Source organism: Glossina fuscipes, unplaced genomic scaffold (genome assembly GCF_014805625.2).
Source record: "Glossina fuscipes isolate IAEA_lab_2018 unplaced genomic scaffold, Yale_Gfus_2 121, whole genome shotgun sequence".
In the NCBI taxonomy this organism is placed as follows: Eukaryota; Metazoa; Arthropoda; class Insecta; order Diptera; family Glossinidae; genus Glossina; species Glossina fuscipes.
Window position 1 is genome coordinate 4,843,812 of NW_023998464.1, and position 26,226 is coordinate 4,870,037.

The window sequence follows — 26,226 nt, forward strand, 5'->3', positions numbered from 1 at the left end:
GACTCTTGCATTATAATTATTGAAAATTCCGTTGCTTGGGTATAGCTGTTTGTTAATTTCGATCTTTAGAAATCTTTTCTTCCCTCTTCCTTTTTCCTCTTTGTTGTTGCGGTCCTTTCATTTCATTCATTTCTTTTTCATTGTTATGGCCATATAAAGGCGATTTTTACTCTCTTATGACGTTTTTATACAGTGCACGTATATGATTGACTTAACTTTATGTCAAATATCTTGCGTCCTAACATACGTCCAATGCTTAATGCTATTTGAACTGTTTTTATTTTGTTATTAACTTTTTGTTCGATTTGTTTGTATTACTAAAATTTCATAAAAGCTCCTATAATCCCCGAAGTGTTTTTCTCTTATGTCTGTTGTACCCTAAGATTCTATTCTACTGATTTTGCCCTTCTTTTAGGAGCTCAACTCCCCGTTCTCTTTCCCTTTATGCTGACGAAGTCAACTTTCACAAAATTGCTATTAATTATTTACTTTTTCGCTTACATGATTCTATGGTGACGTTTAAAACGCCTTGAAAAATGTATAAAATCAAGCATATTGATGCAGTTCTTGCAAATTAAGCTGGATATTTGGAGTTTCGTTCTTCTTTATGTTATATGCAAGATTATTCTTTTCGTCAGCTGTCACACTCTTCCTAGATTTTTCTCCATTACCTGCACGATTCCTCTTGTTCTTTTCACTTGTTGTTTCAATTTTATTCGCTGACTGATCGATTCCTTGATTGGTAAGAGGGGATTGTTGCGTTCTCTCATGTACAAAATCAACAAGCGAGTAGATGATAAAGTGCATAGGTTTTTTAAGAATAAATTTACTTATCTGCTACTAAAAGGTTGAGGGTACTTTAAGATTTGTTTTGAGGAGCCAAAGAACCCATAAAGTGTATGTATCAATATAAACAATATTTGTATATATACATGTATCGCTTGGACCGTACGTATTTGTTCATCTGCCTTTGTATCTATCTGCATGCAATTGTTCAAATTCTAAGCGTCGTAACAGTTTATCAAGAGACCCTCGTCTTTTAGGATATGACTTCAGTTTATATTAGTTAATGCGATGAAGGCTACGTGGGTGTGCAACTATATACTGCAAACGATTTTTCAACTCTTTACTTAAAGAAAAAAATGTGTAACTCTTTACTTAAAAAAAAAAAAAAAAAAAAAAAAAAATAATACTTAAATATAATCAAATGAGAAAGAAAAAAAATGCATTTGCTTCTCTTCGGGTGCGGGCGATTCCACTATAACCATACGTACACATATAGCCAATGTTGGTTATCGTAACATTAGCGCCAGTGACGTAAAAATGGATAAAAAGTTAATGCATCACATGTATGCAACACACATATAGTAAATAAAAAACAACCATTGCCTCTTGTAAGGTCAATTAATTATTCCTCTGAATTATTTTATTCCTAACGTTCGATTATCGGGAACATGTTATTCTTGTCATTTCGTTTACACTACTCAGTAGTTGTGGAGAAGGTCGCCTAAGATTCAATTGTCTTTTGCTTCCCGCGAAAGACGGGAACTTTAAATCGTCACGAGAACAGAAAGAGAGCAAACAAAGAAAAGGCAACTAAGTTAGCCTGAAACGAACATTGAAATTTACAAGCACGCTATGGCAGATTCTCTTCACTTACGAATTTATTTGGCTGTTTAAAAGGAACTTCATACTGTGCACTTTTTAGACTTTTACAAGAATTGATGAGGGATCATGTGGATGGATACTAGGAGCGATATTGCGGAGCTATTGACTTCGCTGTTCCCGCTGATTGGTATGAAAATGCCCGAAAGTCTCTTGCGGTTGGATGAGAAAAAAGAATGTTTCAAAATTAACAAAAGAAAGTAGAAAAAACGGAAATGTACCAAAAGTGAGATATAAAAGCAAAACATATAGCTAAAAGCAGTGTAAAGTAAATTTGGTCCTAGAAGTGTGTGCGTGCATGTGTGTCTGTTTTTTCGTTTGTTCACATTGATGCCGACAATATCCTTTCGGTGCTGCTGGGAATACTCTATTTTCGGATACAACACATACACAATAACATATCAATAACTATTGCATATATATGTAAAGAGGTTGTGCTGTACACACTCGTTAACAACGACAACAGCAGCAGCAACATCTCTGGACATTGTTCTATCGCATAATTAAATCTTTTGCTGAAGAACTATAATGAAAAACAATGGCTAAAAATTAGGAGCCAACCATTAGTCAACCATTTAGGAACTGGTGAAAGCCAAAAAACTACATTTGAAAGTCTGATGACTAAAAAAGAAATTGCATTGCAAATGGTTCACTAAAAAAAAAAAAAGGTGAAAGAGCAATGACTTTACTAATACTTCGACTATAAGACAAAAGAGAGTTCAATGCTCTTTCTGTTCGTTTGAATGCCTCACTATAGGGGTCCAATAAATGAGTTTTAAGCACGCGACAATCCAACTTTGTTTAGATCTAGAATTTACTTAAGTCTGCCCCGACTGTACAAACATGTAAAAACGTATTGCTAAGACCATGGTTTTAGTCTATCGGTCTTTCTTACATTCACAAAAAAGTAAAGAAAACTGAAAAGAGGAAAAAAGTTGGCTTTTTACAGTTCCGAGCTGTTCTGCACGTCCGACTGGTCGACCAACCTTCCGTTTGCTTCGCAGCTACTCCCTAAGTTTGTCGTGCGGACAACAGACAAAATGTTCTCCACGCTTGTCTGCGGGAACGATTGCACTATGACGTATCTGTTTTTTCTTTTGTTCGCCATATATTCAAATTTAATGATATTTAACCAATAATGGAATCAAAGCGAGCTTTTTCGATTTTCAAGATTGACTACGCTTAATCCTCTATTTGCCTGAGCATGTATATTTGCCTACACTGCATACAGATTTGAGTAGGGAAACAAAAAGTGAGCCAAGCAGGTTACTTTGAAATCGTTCTTTTGTGTGTTTGAGCAACATTTTATTTTAAATATTAAAACAAATGAATCAACAAATGTGACAAATGAGTTTATTTTTACTCTGTCAACATCACGCAGCGCAATCCTAAGTAATGAATATCTTATGTCATTACCCGTTTCTTCTATTTTTTTTCGTTTCTTTCGACAACTTTTTCGTTACTGTAATTGGGTCATTGGATTGGCGACTACTAACTTAACTAAGGCTGGTGGTATATGTACTTATTGTCTATTATTGTGCAGTTATACACTAATCATTTCGTAAGTTTGAAAAGTTTTCTTGCCATCAATTTTTCAACATTTCTTTGGGATTCGTTTCCACACCATCGGTTCACTAAACGGCTGTCGTTGAAGCGGATTTTATTTGCCTTGAAATTTAATCGCAGTAAAGGATGTCGTGAATACGGTGAACACTAGATAACTTTCTTGTCCGGTCGAAGGCTCTGTTGCTCTCTCTTTATAGTTTAAAAACCGTAGTAGCGTATCGCATATATTGACAAAACCCACTGATAACGAAATATAATAGAATTTAACTTGTGTTCATTCAGTTAGATAACAGCAAACTGCGTTAAAGCAACAGCAGCAAGCCCTTCTTCCTCTGTTGGTGACTTATCAAATTGTCGTAACATCATTGTTCGTATTTTATTATAGTAAGGTCTGTATTGTTAAATATTCTTGTTGCTGCCGTTGCTGTGGTGTAGTGTCACTTTTGCGGTGCTTCCTACTCTTGATGCTGTTTAGCCATTGGCATTTTCAATGAATACTGCAGCGTATGTCAACTGTAAACGTCACTTAGTTGGATTATGTCACAAGACAGCCAAGACTGAAATTGCTTTTTGAAGATATTTTACAGAACCAGCTTTAAAAAACGTGCAACAGAGAAAAACGGCAACCAAAAAAAAACCAAAAGAAAAGCAGACGTAACTACACTGTTTAGAGTGCACTTAAATGTTTTTTAACATTAAACAACCTTGCCATTGAATCTTGCCAAAAAACTGTTTAAAGGCAAATATTTGTCTCTAAGCATTCTTGCTCAACTTGATCTTGGTTTCCTTTACAGTGTGAGTGAAATAAACTTGAAAGTCTAGGATTCTTCTCAAAAATTATTAATTGCAAGCCGAGAGATAATACTTTACAAAAAATATATATGAAAGTTTTTTGATATTATCCAATAAAAACATCTTTATGATTACTTGACTGATTAATTGAAAATCTTATGTTGTATGTAATGAAAAGAGGCAGAAGTCAGGAGGAGCGGATGGTGTTTGTTTTGGGTTAATGCGAATTTATCTTCTTGAATAAGTTTTCATTGTTTTCCTAAAGCGAACGCAATGGATATATAGCCTATTTCCTATAATCTTAAGTTACCCCGCTAGAGCATAGACGATATAGTTTTTCTGAACTTTAAAGAAATCGAGTCCAGTGTCGGAAAAATGGCAGCAAAGTTCGGATAAAGCTCATTCACGATGTCTAATATAAAGAAAGCTACGACGGGATCGAACAATTACGTCGACGATAAAGCTGAGACCATTTCACCATTCACCAATGACAACTGATGCAATTAAGCCAAAAAACAATGGCAGCATATAACAAATCGGTAACAAGTGTATGGCACAATTCGCCAAGAAAACATTAGACTTTCATTGCATTCGCGCTCACATTAAACGCATGTGCGTTATGCTGCCGTAACTATCCACAATGTAAATATAGGTTTAGAAATGAAGCGGAGAACTTCTACACATTTCATATTTAATTTTTTTGTGATGCTTGCAGTGATTGCTGTAAAGATCTCCCGAGTGCGCGACAATTCAGTAAAGATTTACAAATAAGAATTCGACCTTATAAATCTCTTTAGCTAGATAGCGCTGCATGGAAACATTAGGTTTCGTTTTAGTTAAAAAAAGCGTAGATTTCCCTACAAGATTTTACAATTGTACAATTGTTGTTGTCAATTTGTCAATCGATTACTTTTGCTGATGTGCAGCTGTAGACATTAGCTGCCAAATTAGATTAGCTTTGACATGTCTCGTATTGTGGATTGTATTCTATTTTATCAGCTCAATACTTTTATATACTACACACATACATACATACATATTGTCTTTACAGTATTGATCACATGTCAATAAAGAACTTTGACGCTGCCTCCATGGCGCGCTGTGATCCGATTACACAATAAGGTTAACTAAGTTGTTCTAGGGATTGTGAAGCATATATAATACATTTGGCCAAAAAGCTTATCTGGAGGAAGTTTTATTTATTTTTGCTTCAGTTAAAAAGATCGAAGGGCGTGTGCGAATGATTTCTATAAAAGTTCTTTATATTTTCCTCTTTCTTTATTGAACGCAATCAGCACATCTCAAGACTTCAAAATGAAAATTTGCTTGCATTTAAAATATTTTTCTAAAAATTCTTTTTTAAATTGTTTTGCTACTTAAATTTACTTTAATTGAATTGAGTTTAATACAGCTTTTCCATTTACTTAGTGGTCACTATTTTAGAGATTTTACGTTTTTGTTCCTGATCTCAGCAGTAATTGTATAAAGTACTGCAGATTTTATCATCAACCATTACCATGGCAACCTCCGCTTTACTATCAAATGGTCGACTACGGCTTTTTCGCCTACATACATTAACGTACGCTTTTAAGCACATTTCGAATATCTTTCTAACCATATATACACATAAGAGTGTTTTTAGGAGCGTAACAAATTTTCAACGTGCTTCCGACAACATATCGACATTTAGCGCAACATTATATTAAATTGAAGCTAAAAAACTTTTGCACCTACAGCGATATGCATTCATAATTCGAAAAACATGTATGTGAATATGTAGGCAGTAATCATCTAAGCTGGCAAGTCCATAAATCTACTTGAAATTTTCGTTTTTTTTGTGTGTTCAAGAATTTAGCGTCCTTTTGTAAAGTGTTTTCAAGGCGATAGAGTAATTTGTAAGCATTGTTGTTCTTTGAATTGTAGCAGACTTCAATGGCTGGTGTAAGTCAACCTGGCTTTCGCGTTTTATTTTGTATTTTTTATTATTTTTTTTGTATTTTCTTTACAATCATCATCTAAAGATTATGTATAAACTTAACTTGTAATTTGCGTACATGCATACATACGCATATTTTCTACGTGCATATGCATGTGCAAGCGTTGCAAATACATGCACCCATGATGGGAAAGAAATTTTGAATTGATTACCCCGTGTCACTGTTTGGTCTTATCTGTCAATGCGTTTCTCAGTTTGTAGTTGTTATTCTCAAAGTCACACAAGGAAGCCACGCGCAGGCTGCATATCATGTCCGCATTGTTTGGATTTTATGGATTTTGTACTATTTACGTTTTAAAGTTTTCTTTTTATTACAAAATTCAATCTAAAGATGAAATTTTTGAATCATAACATTTTGGACTAACAAAGACAAAAGCGCTATATAGATTACCACTGCAAACACTTGTAGTAGGATTTGACAAGACATTTTAGATTCATTTCCCCAAACTAAGCAAGACAATGAGTGTTCAGTCAAAATTTTTACTTTATACATTTCAAACCGACCCTACCTACATACAGGTCACAGCATTACGTATATAAAGTAGTTATTGGCCTAAGTCAGTCATAATGGTAAGTCAAAAGGGAAAGTTATACGGATTATTATGCAGACACCTGGAAACATCAAATATAGAGTACAGCAAATGTGGGACTCTACACTTACAGTCAGAATTAATACGAAATAATTGCCTTCCTACAAGTCGCCTTACCCAGGAATCGCTATAAGAAAAACTTTTCTACTTTTTTCATATTTCCTTTTAAATTTTTTTTCACCGTTTATAATGTCAATTCTTCAAATTCTTCAAAACGTTGAGAAAGCCCGAAAAATTTCAGCTCATGACATCGTTGCGTTGTCGAAATAAACGATAGGTTTTAATATTTGGCATAAAGCAAACAGAAGGATTTTGACATTTGAGTGGCCATATATTCACCTGCGACTGGGTGAGATGAAAGATATTCGAATCATTGTCGAAAAGATTGACACGCGATGGGTAAATGTGGGAAACATTCGACGGTAATTTGAATATCGTCATCAACAATGGATTGGTCCGCACAAAGAATATAGATTTACGAATGATAAGGCAATGTTTTGTTTTTGTTTTTGTTGAGTTTGGAAGAGAATGGCGCATCGTATTGCTAACCCAATCTGACCAGGCGATTGATTCCACTCTCTACTGTTAATAACTGGTGCGGCTGAGGCGCTAAATGAGTTCCAGCGTACATAATACATGGATAAATAAAAAAGTCGTCCAAACCGAAGACTTCAAAGCCAAACTGTACACATCTTTAGTAGTTCAAAAGAACTTGGCTGAGTTTAGATGGGAAGCTTGGATGTCGTCGCCAATATCGTTTGTATCGTTTTTTGCAGCCCGATTTTGACGATGTACAGCAGGCTTCGAAAGAGATTTGTGAAAGTCATTTTATTCTATTTTTTTGCCAGCAACTCCAAAAGTTCTATGTAAAATGTGTTCTGTTTTCGACCAAAAGATGTCACGAATTATTTCCCTTGATGGCTGATCGCAATTGAGTTTTCATAGGAAAGAATTTTAGGTGAAATGGATGAAGCAGGTGAAAAGATGGAATTGATTTATGCACGTGTCGACAGAGAATCGAAATCGCGATCGAAAAATTTACGTTCATTGTAGAGAAAACGTATGCTTTATGTAATATAATTTATGCAGTCTCTGTATTCTGAAGCACTTTTGGCAGAAAAAAAGTGAAAAAAAGTAGTAAGCACTTATCCTTTGTTATAACAATCGTTCTGCTCTTTATTTATTTGCTTTTTTGGCTTTTGTTTTATAAAGGGAGACATGACAGGAATACGTAAAATTGGTCTGATTTCAATTTATCTCGGTTCAAGTGAAATAATTTTGCTTTAACACACAATGGCAGTCGTACCATTAAGACATTGCGCTAATTAATATACCGCTAAACGGGGAAACTTTTCAGCCAAGTGCTTATTTTTACTAAAAACTTGTGCTTTCATTGTATTCTGTTATTCTTCTACCTGTTTTGTGAAAACTAAAACACACATCAAAGCATTTGTTTTCAAACTTTTTTATGTCATAAATAGAACATGAATGATGAATCGTATAAAGAGCATTAAGGCAAAGTTGATAAACTTCTTGTAGCTATTATTGTTTATGAGTTCTTCTACAAGTAAACAAAAGTAAGTGAATATATTGCTTAAGCAGTGGAAATGCATCCAAAAAGAATTCTAATGATATGCTTTTAGGAACATAAAAAAAGAGTTCGATGTACGTTGACGACCGCAGTGGCAGTAAAAAGAAAAAATTCGAAACAATTTGCGGTGAAGCACACTAAGGCAAACAAAAAAAAAAAAAAAAACAACAAGTTGAAATGTGTTAAACAATGTTAGAGAAAAAGAAAGTTATATGTAAAAGTGAATTATTGTCTTGAATATTAAGTACATGCCAAGGGTATGTCATTTATCTCATAAATGTTCCTATTCAGGTAGGTATCTTACACAAAATGATATATTTGTACAGAGTACTCAAAATGCAATGATATTAATCGAGTAAAGAGAAACGATGTCAAAATCAAGTGAAAAGTCAGTTTGCTTACGGATTAGAGCAGTACTCGAGGGATTTTTTAAACAAGTGTATAAGAGTGGCTAAACAGCAATTACCTATTGGTATCACGTGCCTTCCGACGACAAAAAGTGCTGCCGGATTTGTATTTTTCTCCTTTTGCACACATAACACATATGTAGCGCCGGTAGGATATGTTTTATATGGTAAAGAATATGTATTATACGTTGCACGCTGTACCCTCCTGAGGTGTGCACGTTAACAACAGCACAAAAATTCTTCACGTCCTATTCTGCTATGCTTGCTGTTACTGTTGCCGTTGCCATATTGCTCGTGACAGTCAGAGTAACACGTTCTGTTGAATTGTCACATTTGGATCATTTTTACGCCAGACGTCTTAAAGGATATGTTAATATGCTCTGTGAAACATGTTAGCGATTTTATGCACTGAAGCTAGATATTTTTATGTTAAAATGCATATTGCAATCCAAGATAGAAAATCTTCTTAGGAATTTTTCGAAGTTTTTCTTTAAGAAACATTTTAGGTAGAGTTTGTGGAAAGAAAATAGTTTCTCTACTTAGTAGAGAAAAAAAAAAAAAAATATTCCTTTAAACAATACTCATAATGTAAATTCGATTTGTGGCTGAAGGCATAAAAGTTTTGATATCTATTGAATGCGTGAGTAAGTTTTATCTGAGTTTCTAAATCATGATTACAAAACATTGCATGAGATATTTTATTCAATCTGTCCCGTAAGCAGAATGTGAATGCTGTGCAGAAGGCACACTTTGTCTTCTGAGACTAATTCTCAAAGAGCACTATTTTCTAATTAATGCCGTAAAAATGAAAGAGTTATTCGCATGGACAATAAGTCCAAATTGAAAGCAGTGCTAGTGAGAGCAAGCAGTGATGAATACAGCTGGAAAGGTAATATATTCCACTCAAATTCTGATAAAGTTTCCTGCAGAAGAGCAGAAAAGATCACATTTATCGCAAACGGCATTTTGGGATCGAAATTTGTCCTATTTAAACAGGCCAGACTCTATGATTTGTACGTTTTATGGGATAACTTATATTTTTAGTCAAGTGTATATTTTAGTCAAGTGAGTCAAATGTATTGATGAATATTAATTAAGCTAATTCCAAGTATTTTTATCTCCTATATTTCTCTCCAGCAGTACTTAATAATCCTCTTCTTCTTCTCTTCTATCATTTATTTTGTTCTGCTATTAGTGCGTCTTCTCTTGCAAATCTACCGTATTCCCATTGCCCTCATGCCCAATCATGCTATACACCTTCATCGGTCTATTCCATATCTGTCTACATACCTGCTTATACGAAGCATTATCCTGTGGCGTTCATTCATCCCCTTTATAGCTCTATCTTTCTATGCTTTTTCTTTTAATCTCATGTTTTTAATCTATCCAGGAATGTTTCTGCCAAGTTTCCGTTTCCTATCTTCATTTTTACAAACTTTCTAGCAAATTTTTGAATAATAACCTTAAAAAGAGATTAAGCTTGATATTTTGTGATTAATTCGATTTATTTTATGAATTTTAAATGGAAACGGGACATCTTACGTATGTCTAGATTTTAAGTAAACTTTTAAAACTTTTCAATACATTACGTGTAGATCATTTTGTTACTTTGGCGAGTTAAAATTATAAGTGGTTGACTAAACGGCGGACAGTTACAGTTTATATTAGTTTTATATTCTCATCGACAACGACACAGTGTCACTTTCCTTCTTACTGTTTATTGATTTTTTACGAGAAAAAAAAATTAACTTTATTCAATAAATATTTCATGTAAATACCGCAGTTGGCAGGTGGCCAAAATATTAAAAAAAAAAAAGAAAAAAAAGTAGTAAAATAAACGCAAAAACTCGGCCACCTGTATAAAAGAAGTAAGGAAAAAAAGAAAGGAAATTATAGAATTTTTTGACATTGCTTGCAAGCGCGTCATCCACAGAGAAATGACACAGTATATACACTATACAATGCAGGTTAACAAAAGATTTTTGTGACAGCTGTCGACACATTGGAATTGTTAAACGTATCCACTATATACTGCCTGGCTGCCTGTGCGAAGGCGGCAATGGGTGTGTATGCGTATATGTGCGAAAGTAACTCTCTTTTCCCGAGGTAAAGGAAACAAATTGCTTGTTTTGTACACAAATTTTCTAGCGTATATAGGTGTATGCAAACAGTAAATTTTCGTACTAAAACATGTATAATATTATGTTGTCAATCGTCGTTGAGCAACTTGTTGGTATTTTTGTAGTTGCTGCTGCGTTTCAATTTTTAGCTTTATTTATTTATTCATTTATTTATTTATTTATTTTTTGTTTTGTACGAAATGTAGGTGCATAGATGTGGCAGATTGTGGTCTGATAGCAAAAAAGTTATTGACAAAGAGGAGTGGGAGAAAAACGAGTGGCTGTTCATATGGAGGGTTCTCCACCACGAAGCTAAAAATGAAACAAAACGAAAAAAAAAAAAAAACAATAATCTATGCGCATGTTGTACCTATAAAAGAAAAGCGATATATTGAACAAGTATAAAAAGAAAAAAAATGAAAAACAAGCAACTATGCATTTGTAAGCAATAGCGGCTTGCTGTGCACGTAAAGTTGCATTCGACTGAGTTACTCGGTAAGCAAGAGTCTTGAATGCAGGGAGTTATAGCTTTTATGTCAGGTTTCATTGATTTCTGATGCTATCATACAGTGCGTTTAGCCATTTCAATCATAAATTCGGTTGAAATGAAATGACGGAAATTTTTTCTATTTGTTTGTGAGCGACATATTTGCCGTAGGCAAAAAAGAGAAATTCTTTTTAGCTTTGAGAGAAGAACACGATCTATAACTAATTAATTCTAATTGAGTTTTTTTAAAGTGGACAAATGCAGAGTACAACGGAACGTTACAAGAAAACTCTTAAATTGCATTTAAAGGTTGGCTGAAAAACCCGAATGCATCACCTCACGACAACTGTAACAGGATGTTGCTGCACTATCTATAGCATCAGTAAAAGAGAGATAACAATTGTTATATAATTTCCTAATAAAATCTCTTATTTTGTTTATATTTAGAACTCGTCCTAATCCCGAAAAGAAATATATTTTACACAAGCTTCGATGCGTACTTGCATCTGTGCAAAAATGTGTTTTGATTGTATAAGAAAGTTACATACTTCGCGTGATGATTTGAATAAAAACGCATATGCATACGCATATACACGTAAAGCAATCATCTGTAAGTTATGCATATTCACATGACATCGCGTCTATAAATATTCACAATTCATTCGTTTGGCTTAAAAAGAAATAAATTTACTTTTTCTTGTTATGTATTTACCAAAAAATTTCATGCGTTTCCTGGATAGAAATTTAAACAATGTTATAAACGAATATTCAATTTTTTTTTTTTTTTTTTTTGTTAAATTATACACATATACATGCGTACATATATAAATATGGGCGTATATTTATAGAAATGCACAGACAGTTACGTACATAAATTCATGACTATAATTTCCGTTGCTCAGTACTGTTCGGCTTTATATGGGAACAGACGCAAAAATTTTGTAGCGACAAAAGACCTGCAGCGAAATATAAATTGTGATGCAGAAATTGTTTACTATACATAAGCATCGATAAATAACATCAAAAGAAAATGTTGGCGGAATTGAATTTCATGCGATTTATTTTATTATACGCAGAAGATAGTCTCACTTTATAATTCATGAAAAGCATTAGGCACGATTTTTTTTTTTTTCTTAGTGTATAATCAATTTCATATGACATTTTGAGTTCCTAAAATTTGGGTATATTTAACTCGTTTACTAGTTGATCACTTTTAACTGTAATTCAACACTGTGTTCAACTTGGTTGCATTTGGAATCAAGTACCTTTTGTTTTTGATATTGTCGCGGTTTTGAGAACAAATAAGGAAAAATTACACGAGACATATATGCGAATAAACTAAAAGTTTGCCTATATGCCCGCCTGCCTTTCGTCATATTTTCTTAAGCGTAGATTTTTACACTGTAATGACCAATGTTTGACTTGATTAAGCAGGTGCGAAAGGTTTCAACAACAAGACCCGAAGGAAAGCCCGAATTGATAGAGAAAAGTAAATGTCGGATTGCGTAGTCGTTTGGACCGCATATACTACTACGGATGGCGTCCATTGGATTATTGTGGGCGCAGAAAATCTTTCGGAAACTAAACACACTCTTGCTTTACGTACGTAAGCAAAAGTATTATGAATTCATATTATAAATATTACATTATTTGTAAAAAGTAATCTCTATATGCTATTCACAAAGCATTACTATCAGTGACTAACTAACCTGTTTTCATGTACTGATGCAACAACATGTGCACAAGTCTTTTTTTTCTGTTTGTTTGTTTTGGTCCCATTTATGCAATTCATTTAATTTCTTACATATATACAAGGATACAAGCGGCACTCTAAGTTCAGAGGGTTGTGAACTGTGGATTACATTGATTTTATGCACAAAACACATGGCGTATGAGCCACTATTTTTTAATAACAAAGACAGTGTACATTTGACTTTTATATATTATGTATATATATTATGTATATATAATTAAATAGTTTTAGAATCAAGCACAAAAATATTTATTTTTACTATCTTTTTTCTCAGCTAAACACAGATTTTCACTACCACTGCTGTAAGGATTTCTGTACTAGATGTGTTAGAACGCTTTGATGTTTCGTGAGTTATTTGTGACATACAAATGCTTAAAAGTTTTATGTTATTTATTGGATCGGTTTAAAACTACGTGCATGTGCAGGTATATATGGTTTTTAAGTTATTACTGTATTTGAGAAGAACATTATGCGAAATTTAAAACAAACACTTTGCCATTGTATGCAACAATTTTCGGTTTAATGTTGGTCAAGATTGGTTGGAAAACCGTTACGAACTCTTGTTACTACGTTGCTGCAACATTGCTTAGAGGACAACAGCTTGATATATTGGTTATATACATCATACATAAATATATTTATACATCTCTATACATAATCTTTCATTCTTGCCTTTCTTTCTTAGGCTAGATCTGCTCTTTTCTTCCTTCACATTCCGTGCCAAAATACGAATGTTTCGTTATTAGTGATGCCATTTTTAGAGTATTTGGAATGAGTTGAACATTCTGTTTGTGTGTGTTGCCTGCCAGTTTCCCGTGCTGTGCTATTGTTCACTATTTGCTTAAGGGTCTTTCTAAAATTTTTCATTAAAATGGATTTTGCCAGACATGAAATGAAGAAAAAAAACATGGAAAATAAAAAAAAAACTCTTTTTATGTAAATTTATTGAATAATTTTTTGTTATTTTTTCTTGTTAACTTTTTACTTAAGGGTCTGTGCCATGAAAGAGAAATAGTTGATATTTTCCATATATATATGCATTTTTACTTTTTCCATAAATTATTTATCTAAATTGATAAGCTGTACGACTTTTTCACTCCGAGCTAGAAACATATTAAGCTTAGCAATTATTTCTAAAGCAGAGAAATAACTAAAAGGGGACTGTGGGGCCCTGTGTGTTCTTGTAAAGCATCAAAAAGTCCAAACGTTGTCTAAAATATTGAATTTTACTTCAATCAGATTACGCTCAAAAGTCAAGTGCATTTGTCCGTAGATTCGCAAAAAGTTTTTGAAATTGAAATTTTGAGGATCCTTTGTCATAAGCTATTTATCCGACATTCTTCTGATTGCGCTTATTTGAAGAGTATATTATATTATTTTAAAAGTTCGTGTAACTTGAATTTTCGATTCTATTGATGAAAACGAATTATTAAAAAAAAAAACCTATACATTTGTAATAAAAAATCCATCTTTCGTTAAAGAAAGAATGTATTTATTAAAGAGGAGAAATAAAAGCCAACTGAAGAGTATGAACGAATTACTCCTGAAGCGAGTTTAATGTGTTCTTTTTTGTCTTTTTATGCTATTGAACGCTATCTTAACCTTAAATGGTTGCAATTTCACATACTAAAGTATACAGGTTGAATGAGAAGCAAATGTGCAAACGATTCTTTTGGCGCAAAAATTAAAGAGAGCTGTCCTTCTTTGGAGTCATAGGGTGGCCTAAAATCCACATAAGATTTGAAGTTTGCGCCATACGTGCACTCTGAAGCGATTGATTGAAATTGTTTAAGACTACTGGATCAATAAGACATTAAGCCCTTCAGCCATCTCTCGACACAAAACAGCGAAGCAGTGAGAATGTGCCTGCGAGTCTTTAAAAATTGATTCGACACCGTGGTTAGGAAATAAACCCTTGACGCAGCAACAACGTACTGTTACGAAAAATTTATTTTCGCCCACATAAAAATGCCCATTGCCTGAAGAGGTGAGGGTTACTAATCACGTATGCTTTGAAGGAATAATTTAAGGTTCAGCTGCGATAATACTAAGCAGGAAATCAATCACAGAAAACCTTAACAGAAATGCACACGTGTAACGACAAGAATTTGTCCGATGTGCCATCCCATACATGTACTATGTCCCACTATGCTCGTGTGTGTCGTCTTGTCCTTAAAGTTGCTGCCTGCAGAAAACTTAGGACAAACTTGCAGTGCCATTTGAAAAGGAATATGATTTATGCGTACACGCCATAGTTGAGCCAGCTAGTTCTTGAGATGTAGGAGGGGTTCTAAATTTTTGCTCATGGACACCCCAAGGAAATTGCGCCTTACGGACCACGCGGGCGAACGAAACCCTAACCTACCGAACAGGGATTCTGCCTCTGCATGATTCTTTCATCGCACACTCTGCCTGTTGGCCTTTCTTCGGCCCAAGAAAGTTATTGGGATACTCCGAAAACTCTTCTAAGCCTATCGTTCCCTCATAAAAGACAAAAAAATGGTTTCATTTCTTTTTTTTTTTTATACATTTTATTTAAATTTAATATAACAATAACATACACCAGTAATGGTAACAAATCGGCTAGAGAAAGCGAAATTGAATTTTAATTTTAAATCTCAATTTATATAATTGTTAATATGTATGTATTTATGTATGTATGTATACATGTGTGTAAATATAAGATTTTATATATGATAAGAGCACGCTGCTATATATATAAACCGTTTATATATTTAATTTAATAGTAATTATTGATACATTTTTCTGTTAATATTACTGTGGCCAGAACTTACATACTTTCCGTATTTACCTGTTTCCAAATATGGCGTACAATATCTCCGGGCAGTGACTTCTGAATGTTTTCGACTAAATGTTTGATTTCAAATTTCAGATTTACTATGCAAGTTAACTAAATGCACACTTTTGTGGTTGTTGCATTTTCCTAAGGACGATTTTCAAATCAAATTTATTTAATTCCTCATGTAAATTACTATTATATGAAAAAGGTCATCCGCTCACAATAACGAGAAATGCGAACTGCCACGCAATAAAACGTTTTATTATTCTTTTATTCATTTTCCCATTTCGTTCGCGGATTATTTTTGGAAAATTTTATAGGTTTTCTCCAGGTATATCTTCAAAGGAACTTTAGAAACTTTTTTTTTTTCTGCGCTTGTAAATCTTTTCACCGTCATCGGCCTTTTTTCTCCGCCAACAACCCCGACAAAAATGGCGTCCACACTTCTCCCGCCATAAACTCTTTCTCGCCCGGGAAATTAGCTCCCATGTCAATGCATGGTCGCATTTCTTTTTTTTTTCTTTTAAAAATAAATGAAACAGAATTTTAAGAAAAAAAAAAAACAATGTTACAACCTATATTCCATTATTATTATTCTATTTACCTAGAGAAATAAATTCTAAGACTACAGTTTTAAAGGAAAAGCAACTACAACTAGCGGGTTTTTTGAATATTCCACCGAACCTGAGAAATGAATGTACGACCATTGAGGTGCTAGTCGAGATGCCTTGCATAATCGACCACTCAAGCGGATGCCCTGTAGTCCATATTTTATGAATCAATCAGAAACATACGAATTTTAATTATAAAGTTGTGATTTTCTATAAAATTACTTCTTTGCCTGAATTTTAACGCACTCTATACATCTGTCGACTGTGTCGTCAACTTGTCAATACGCTTGATCTCACCGTTATTCTGAATACATAATCTTTTTAAATATTATTTTGCACGCCTGGCTACCGGCGGCTGTCAATCGGAGGGTAGCCTAAAAACCATCTTCTTTATATTCCGATTTGTGACAGGCAGTTACTTTCAAGTTACTTTTGATAACCGTACAAGAGGTATCCGCAGATGTGTGGAAAGATCGTTGTTTATTTCAAACTTTTTCCGCTGATGTTGTCAGAGACGCACTTGTTATTCAACCTGCACTTTGTAAAAACATTCCTTTGCGTTTATTTACCATTGTGTTCAAAGCGTTCTGTAGCAGCAAGCTTTAATCGGTTTAGATATGGCTTTATAAAGCTAAGTATAAAATGGTAAAAACACGTTGAGTGAGGGTAATATATATAAATTTAAACTAAATGAGTTGGTCCGAAATAGATTTTAGATATTGGTTTGTTTGTTATTTTCCGACAATCCAGGAATAGGGAAAATCAAAAATACTTCCTTACTGGCTCAATTTATCTATATTTAGCAGTGGTTTGAAGTATTTGACCCGTGCTTGATGACATATTAGAAATGTAGAAGAAAGAGGAAAAGTCTGCAGCATACACATATATAATAAGCCTTTTTTCAATGGATTCAAAACATTCTCTAGACACAATTTTTTTTTTTAAGGGGGCAAATAAATGAAAATCTATATAAATATGTATTTCAATTTTGCTGAACAAGATACGTCCTTCGAAAAAAAACCCTCGTTTGCTTCAATTTTATATAAATTTTCGTCACATAGCTGCCAATGTGTGCATGAGTGGGTTTAACAGAGATGTTTAATGGAGTCTTTTGAAGATTTGTAAGCAAGTTAATCGTTATTGGACACGGGCCAAAGTTGGACAAGCCTTCTTTGAGTTTATGAATATTCAAGAAGCGCTCCGAGAGAAACGTTGCGTTCTTACTTACCACCTTCTCTTACATCTTTCTTCCGTTTTACATTTTGTCTTTATTTTTATTAAATGTTTCTAACTTTTAAATGTACCGTTTAATTAAAAAAGTCCTGCTTTGCGACTTAACCATACCACTTCGTTATACGACGACGCTAATGATTGAATTTTATTGTCATGTTTCATTTTATTAAACATGGAATAAAAAGCACGTCTTTGCAAAAATAAATGTATATATATATATATATATATATATATAGGCATTTAAAGAAGTTTTACTTTTATTTTTGAGCTTCTAAACCGTTATTATGATTTACTGAGTTCGCTGCCAAAAAAGCCTAAGGTCGTCATTAACGTATATGTTCTAAAACATGCATATTCCATTAGACGGAATATTAAACGCATTGAGGAATTCTAGTCAAATTACCTCATCGCACCGTCTGGCGATTAATAAATATCAAATAAAAGCAAATACTAGCGAACGTTGTCGTCGTAAAAGTGACAGAAGCATACCATATACGACCTTTCATATATTGGGTCATAGGCTTGCTTGTATTCGATGGTAGCGCAAACAAGTAACAAAATTATATTCCCCTTAGGATGAATCTTCGATATCCACTACCTCAGGTAAAAATAGGAAAAAATAAATTTCTTTATGAGGCCCCAGCGATTCAGATGAGCCATTGGCATTGTTTCCAAGTCTTCTTATGTAGTTAATGTATGTATTAACGATTTGCATATTTTGCATTTAAGGGACACTTTAAGAAAATAATTTGGAGTTTTCAATGGGAAAGAATCAGTTATATAATAATATGATGTATTTAAAAATTCGAATTGTCGAGAAAAGACTTCTACAAAATTACGATAAACAAATGTTTGAGTTTTCTGTCTCAGTTTCTATCTGGGTTGTTGCTACTTATTCCTGTTAATGAATATCATATCCTAAGTCTTTCTGTAAATTCGTTTCTATTCCAGTTTTCAACGGAATTCTTCGTTCAGCCTCTATCTCAGTTTTTGCTAGTTCCTGGTCAGCTTCTAACGCAGCTTCCGAATCAGTTTGTGTTCAGTTCAGTTTTTATCTCAAGTATTCACGTGTCAAATGGTAGAAAAATATGAATTAATTAGCTCAGGATTTCACGTTGATCAAGAATAAATGCGTGCTTTACAAAATCGGTGAACAATATCTCTATGTGTTACTGACCAAATACCAAAATTAGTATACTTTCCTTTTGTAATGACAGTTACAAAAAAAAGCTCGCTAAAAAAAGAAAAAGAAGGAAAAAAGAAAAATGGGAAAATTTTTACTAAAGGATCGAAAGAGAAATTTTTTCCAACCACTGTGTGAATGGATATATGTACGATTGTGTGTATATTGGCGTTGTGTCGGTGTGGCTGCATATAAATACAGCGATAAATCTGTTTTCAATTTATTTGCCAGAGGTAAGTAAGTAAAGTGAAAAATTGATTTTCGCATTAAAGTTGCATTGTGATAAAATGCCGTGATATCGTGTGTGACTCACTTATAATGTAAGAATTTTGCTGGTGTATGAAGTAAATTGAAATGACATGTATATCTACAAAAGGACAAAAGTTGAAAATATTACATTTCAATTGACAGGAGAAAAGCCAAAGAGCTATCATAAAAATCAAAAATGAGAAAGCAAATCAATAGGGATGAGTTAAAAAAATCACCTAAAATTAAAGCAAAACACAAGCATTAATAAAAATCTTGAATTGTGCTTTAGTTGCCATACGAAAGAGTCAAAACCTTAAACCTACCAAGCGGCTAGTAAATATGAGATTGTCTTTAGATGGAACTTAGATGGGACTTATTTTCTGAGAATTTCTTTATGCGTTATAAGTAGTAAAAATTAGATCGGTTTTAATTTGAGAGGGGCATGGTTTAATCAATTCTTACATACATTTGTGGATAATATGAACAGCAAAGATGTGATTCATAAAAGTAAATGAAATGACGCAAAGACGTTAAACGTAAATGATAATAAGGGACAAGAAAAGTTGCTGTTCAATGCTTTAATTTCTTTTACGCGTAGCGATATCCTCTTTGAACTGATGACTCGGTTACTTGCTTTCCGAACAACGATTCACTTCTAGTCTCTTCTATTAACAATTAATAATTCACAGGCGCACAGATAGACTGTAGTTAGAATGTTGTTTTAATATTTAAATACGATTTCCTTCGTCATATTAACTAGTTACGAAAGTGAATATAAAACGCGTAATTTGTAAACAAGTAAATAAATCCGATAAGTTCTTGCAGCTGGTGTGAAAAATGAATATATCCTTAGTCAGCTTAACTAAGTTTAGCTTAACTTATGTTACTAACTAATTATGCAATTAAATTCTCAGATGACAGTGAAAACTAGTAACAATACAAAAAGTATATATAGCATTAGTTGGCAATCAGGAAAAAGGAAGCAACCTTTTTTGGTGAATTCGATTTCTTAAGCGAGTCTCTGAAGACAAATTCATGCGTATGTTGATAGCCGAGCTAATTCCATTTCAGGCTAGTTTAGCGGAATTAAATTTCCATTAAGGAATAAGCCGGCATTCAAACAGAAACTCAAAATGTTTGCACGTAAAGATAGATCCCCAGTCATTTTATATTGCTTTGTTGGTTGTACATGTACAAGAGAAAGTGTAATACTTATGGAGATGTGTGTAATATCCAAACTGTCTGGAGTTAGATGCAGTTTTAGTCGTCAAATATTTAGATGAAATTTGTCAAAATTATATCTTTTGACTCGAGCATGCACTCTATGGAAATGGATTGGATCAGATCACTTCAAGTTCTAATTTTTGCTATTTTTATAATGACAATAAATAGATGGAGAATTGTCTAAAGGTAAGTGCTGCCATTGTCGACGTTGGTCGACAATAAATTTTTAAACTTATTTTTGTTTGCTTAAGCGTAAATTTGTATTGATTATACGCTCATGAGAATAAAATCGATGCCAGTGTTAACCGACTTCTTTTCCTCGCATAAGCAAATCTACCTCAGGAATTTTCGATTTTTAAGTACACTTCCATTACAGGTGTTTGCGCTTTGTTCGAAAACTCAGCGGTTATTGCACTCGAATGCTATTTATTTAAAGCAATGTGCTCTTCAAACATCTCTCCGAAAGAAAGTAAAAATACTCTTGCGTCTACAAACTATTATGCAGTAAATAATGGAAGTTGTTCAGGTAAATATTCAATTTAAAAAGCATTCTTTTCTGCTTATGCGCATAAATTGAGTTAACCAGGCTTTATCATGTTGAAGGAAAATTTTCTTTTTCTTTTGAATATGCACAGTTAACTTTACAATGAAGAAAGAAGTATTTAAGTAAACGTTTGCAACGTTCATGTAAAACCAATCCTTTGTTTCACATTCAAGCTAAATTTAAAGGTAGATGATGGATACTATTATGGAGCCAATTACTATGAAATTATAACAATAAAACCGCAATACAGTCGAACTATTTACATGTTCGTTATCGGATTGTTTAACAGCAGTTGCTACGATTACAATATAAAGAGATATTTATACACCTATACCGCGAGGGTGTATTAAACATAGTAAGTCGCACGGTTGAGTGCAATAGCCGACAATACTTCAGGTAGCTGCACTTTTTTCATTATAGCAATTGATTCAGAAATATTTTTGAATTGCTTAAGTCATGCCTCGCCGCTTGTCTCCGTGATGGGCAGAGCAGGAATTTTTCGTGTTCAAGCTGTAGGTGACAGTGTTTAAGATCAGCTTTCACCCAAGGAAGAATGTTATTGATCTGTTTTTGTTTTGTTTTTTGGATCATGCTGCCAACCTTTAATATTGCATGGCGGAAACAAAACAAGAAATGCCTTAGGTGAAATGGTGTAGGCTATTTAGAAGTTGGGCTCATTTAACTATAACTATGACTGTCGAATATATAACAATTTATTTGACACGGCTTAGATTTATAACACAATTACCTATCACTTTCAAGTGCATCATGAATTTGCGTCCGAATAATTTGCGATTTCCTGTTACGATAAGTTAATTTTAAACAATTATTCGGTGTATCGTATCAGCGTGCAAACTGACAGAACAAAACTCGTGGAAAGGGGATTTTAGCGGATTGAACTTTCTATGAAGAAGTTAATATATCGTGAACGCTTAATAATGCTCTCCTGCAAATGAGAGGCAAAATTTTAAAGGAGAAAAAGAAAACTGAACTTGTTCGTGAGAATACATAGTTATTGATTACCCGGTTTCTTAACTAAGTTGAACGGAACGTTGAGCTTCGCGATAAAAATCGACACGACTGTGGCGCTACAAACTGATGCTTCAAACCTAAGCCTGGCGGCTCACACATCGTCCGAATATCTTTCTTATTTTTGTTTTTAATATGCTCTAAGCTGTTGTGGCTCATTTCTTCTGCTACCATTCTTCTTCTTCGGAATGATAGCAATGGCCAGAATTTATCGTTAACAGACGTAAGCTTCGCTCGAGAGAAGCTTTGACAACCTCCTCGCATACATATTAATTCTGACGAAAATATAGCATTGCATTTCCTTGGCAAGCACTTATTTTAATGCACCAGCTGCACGCTTTAATAAACCACAACATATCATTGTTCAACTTAACACCTGTTCTCGAGTCTCCTATTTGAAATTAATATGAAATGATGAATAAATCTTGTGAAAAGAAATTTTATGTGTTTAAATTGGGTTCCATACAATCACTGAAAGCTTCATGAATACGAATCTCGTAAGTCAATCTTCTGTGGGAAACATACTCCTTCGCGCACTATTCTTCATAATTTTAAAAGTTTTTATTTCAGTAGCATAGTAATTAACCTCTTTTAGTAGGCTTGCGGAGAATGCGTGGGTGAACAGCAATATTAAAATGGGTTTTTTACTTCAACATACCAACCACATATATTATGATATATATTGAAAGGTAAACTTGCACACAACTCACAGCGGACGCGATAAATGAATATTTTTTATGTTGAATTTTATGTAAATTGTACGAATGGAGTCGCAAGTTGAACTCATGAAACTCTATAGCATATGGAGATAAGATAATGGAGAGTTTTCGAAATACATACCTATCATTGTGTGAACACTCATAAGAACACCTCTCCTCAACTCATATGAAAGATTTTCTTTGCTTAAGCAATTGCGAAACAATAAATAGTTAACTGCTATTAAAGCTTAAAGGTGAAGCAGTTAATTTGATGTGTACGCTGCAAAAGTGTGTTAAGCCTCTTTCACCTTGCTAAGGATAATATTGTGTATCTGCTTGTGTGATGTAAAGATTCCTCTACCCAATGTGAAACTTCTCTTGAAGCGCTACAAGTAGTTGTATAAACATTTAGCAATATAATCTATGTCAGAAGGAAAGCAGTTGAGCTCACAGAAACACATTTATAAATGCATTTATTATCGACAGCGAACAATTCCGCACACGTTGAAGCAAGGTTATCATTTAGATGGTATTGTTTGGCATAAATACTTGAACATGTTCTAGTATAGAAAATAAGTTAAAGGATAAACTATGCATTTAATCTTTACTGCTAAACTGTGCTTATATGGTGTCTATAATAAACTCGACATTTGCTTTCATCATAAAGTGTGTCTCACTGCCATCCACCAGTCAAGTTAAATTCATTAAAAGCAATACGTTTGCAGAGAAACTCTAGTAACATTTTTGCGGCTCTGTATGAGCCATTTTTATTACTTCGATTTTTAGAATCTTTGCAAATAATCAAGCGCGAAGCTATAATTAAATCGGCTGAGGAACTCAACATTTCAAATTTCCTGGATTTTTCAAATCGTATAACAAAGTTAATTTCTCTTAAAAAATGCAATTTTAACAGGCGAAAAGACTTTTCATGCACACGAACATATATGTAAATACAGATATATATATATATATATATATATATATACAACAGTAAGATAAGAAAACCCCATACACAAGAATAAAATATTTCGCATAAGTAAAAACTAATGAAGACGGCAAATAAAGCGATGACGGTATTGTAAGAAAATAATATTTTTAAAGAGTCTCTGACTTAAGGCACATTTCCGTTAGCAGTAAGAGGAAATGCAACATTTTTTTGTCAATTTCTATGCTGAAATCAGTAAGAATTCAATAAATGTAATCAATTGCTAGAAGAAATAAATGAAATCTTTTTTGTTTAGTTTCTCGTAAGAGTTCTTTGCATAAGACATTAGCTTTGCAGAGTATTGAACAAGATTGAATACATTGTTGTTTATTGCCATTGAACATGATTTTCGAACGCTTTCGGGTTTTTTTGTGAGATGAATTGTTCCAGTACACGATATAATGACACGATGGATAATAAAAACATTATGTTAATTTCCTTTTATCTGAGTGTGTATTTGTGTTTGTTAACTTCTTTCTGTTCGCACGACTGACAATAATTTTTTTCTGAACTTTTTAAAGACTTGAGTAAAATTTAAACTTCATAGTTACAGTCACTATAAATCTCAAGTTTCTTAACGAAACTTAAATATTTGTGCATAGTATCATATGTTACATATCATCATATATTTATATTGTTTATCTCAACTTTTTAAAGCATAAAACACGGGTTACGAGGGAACATTGAATTGACTTGAGTTGAAATTCAATTTGACTGAGCTCAAATTCAATTCAGTTGAAATGAACGGTATTATATTAAGTGTGACTGAATTGTATTGCGTCTTAGGAAAAGCGAGAACAATTATCAAAACTGTCTAAATTAACTTGCAAGCTATTGTTGAATATCCACAATTGCCCTGTGTCCGTCGCCAAAAGTTCAATCATTTGGATGGTAAACTTTAGCGATAAAGCAATAATCCCACTGTACATTTTTCACAAAAATTCTTATTTCTTTTATTGGTTTAATAGAAGCCCCGAATCTTTTGAAATACGTGGTTTCATAGCCTAAAATTACAGACTTTAATATTACAGACTTTTCTAAAAGTTTCTTTATATAACTTAAGTAGACAATTGATGGGAGCTTACACAAATAACATTAATTTCCAACACCATTTATACACTAACCGATGGCTTGAGACAGTATTCATGTTGACTTAAAAGCGTTTCGTACCATGAATCGGTCAGTGCAACTTCATTGAGACGATTGTTAAGTAGGCATGATTCGATTCTCCGGTTTTCAATGCCAGTTCGCAACCCCTCAGGTATAAAACGAGCCTATCTTCGTTTGACAAATGGACGAACAGTGACACCTTTTAGCAAAAAGTTTACGTGGAAGATAATCGAATATATTAGAATATTTTTTGGTTCTGAGCATATACACCATTGAGAAAAATATAAGTAAACTATTTGTTACCATAAAACAAGTAAAAACATTACATGGGAAGAAGGCCCACCACTGCTTACTGTGCAACTCCTTAAATTAAAGATACTTCACGGCTATGGCTTCAGTGTTGCCATTTCTTAACATTTCTTAAAAATTATTTGTATTCTTATATATTTCCTCAAATGTTATTATTCTATACATTTCCTTCAATGCCAACCAAACATATCAAGAAAAATCTTCCTTCGGGCCGTTATAGAAGTTGCAGCTCTTAGGCTAAACTGTGTGTGTGTGTGTGTGTGTGTTCACGACACGGGGGCACATAAATGTTTGGCCATCTATCAAAACATGAAAAAGCTTTGTCGAGAATAGTGTATGGATCTGCTAACGCTAACTCTCATTTTCGCAAAACTACGTTTACGATTCTTTTAGTCGCACCCGTATCTTATGAGAAGGAGATTATCGTAACGTCGCAATAATTCGATTACATTATCGATGTTTTCTAATATTGCTATCCGATGCAAAGTTTTATAATAACAATGTATATAAACACTGTCTTTATGCATAGATGCATAAGCTTGTTAGTTGGGTAAACCGAAACGCATCGCAGAATTGCGATTCTCAATTTCCCTTTAAAGTGATAGTAAGTAAGCGGTAACAGATTCGTTAAAAACCGACTAGAACAGATTGGACCGTTTGCTATTAAAATTAGTGCATTGCACACACGCGCTGGAGAATAAATATTGCTTTAGAACTTAAAATAAAGCTTACACGCGTAGCTTAAGGGAAACAAGGCGTTGAAAATTTGCCGTGTACACAATTTTTGAAACAATATACCGCAAGATTCATGTGCATGTTCGCGAACATATATGGATGCGTTCTGACAGCACATGTGATTATGTGAACGTATTTGTTGTCGTGTGGCTGTACGTAAGTGTTTATAAAATATTCCATAGCCTCGCTTTAATTTGTTTATTTTGACTCTTCAAATCGCGCAGTTTGTTATAATACAATAACAATGAAACTTAAAAAAAAAAATAAATAAATATTATATATCATGTAAAAAATTGTTTTATGTAATGCATGAAGAAAGCAGTAACTAGAATTAGTGCAAAATATTAAAATAACCAAAATAAAAACAAAAACAAAAAGAATGAAAGCAAAAATAGTTTACAACCAGACTCGCGACTGCATCGGCAGAGGCAGCATCAACAGCCGCAATGAAAGGACGTCATTGTAACGATTTCATTTGCTAAACCAGCAGCAACCATGAAACAATTGAAACGCACCACATAAACCGCAAAAATTACAATTATAGCATTT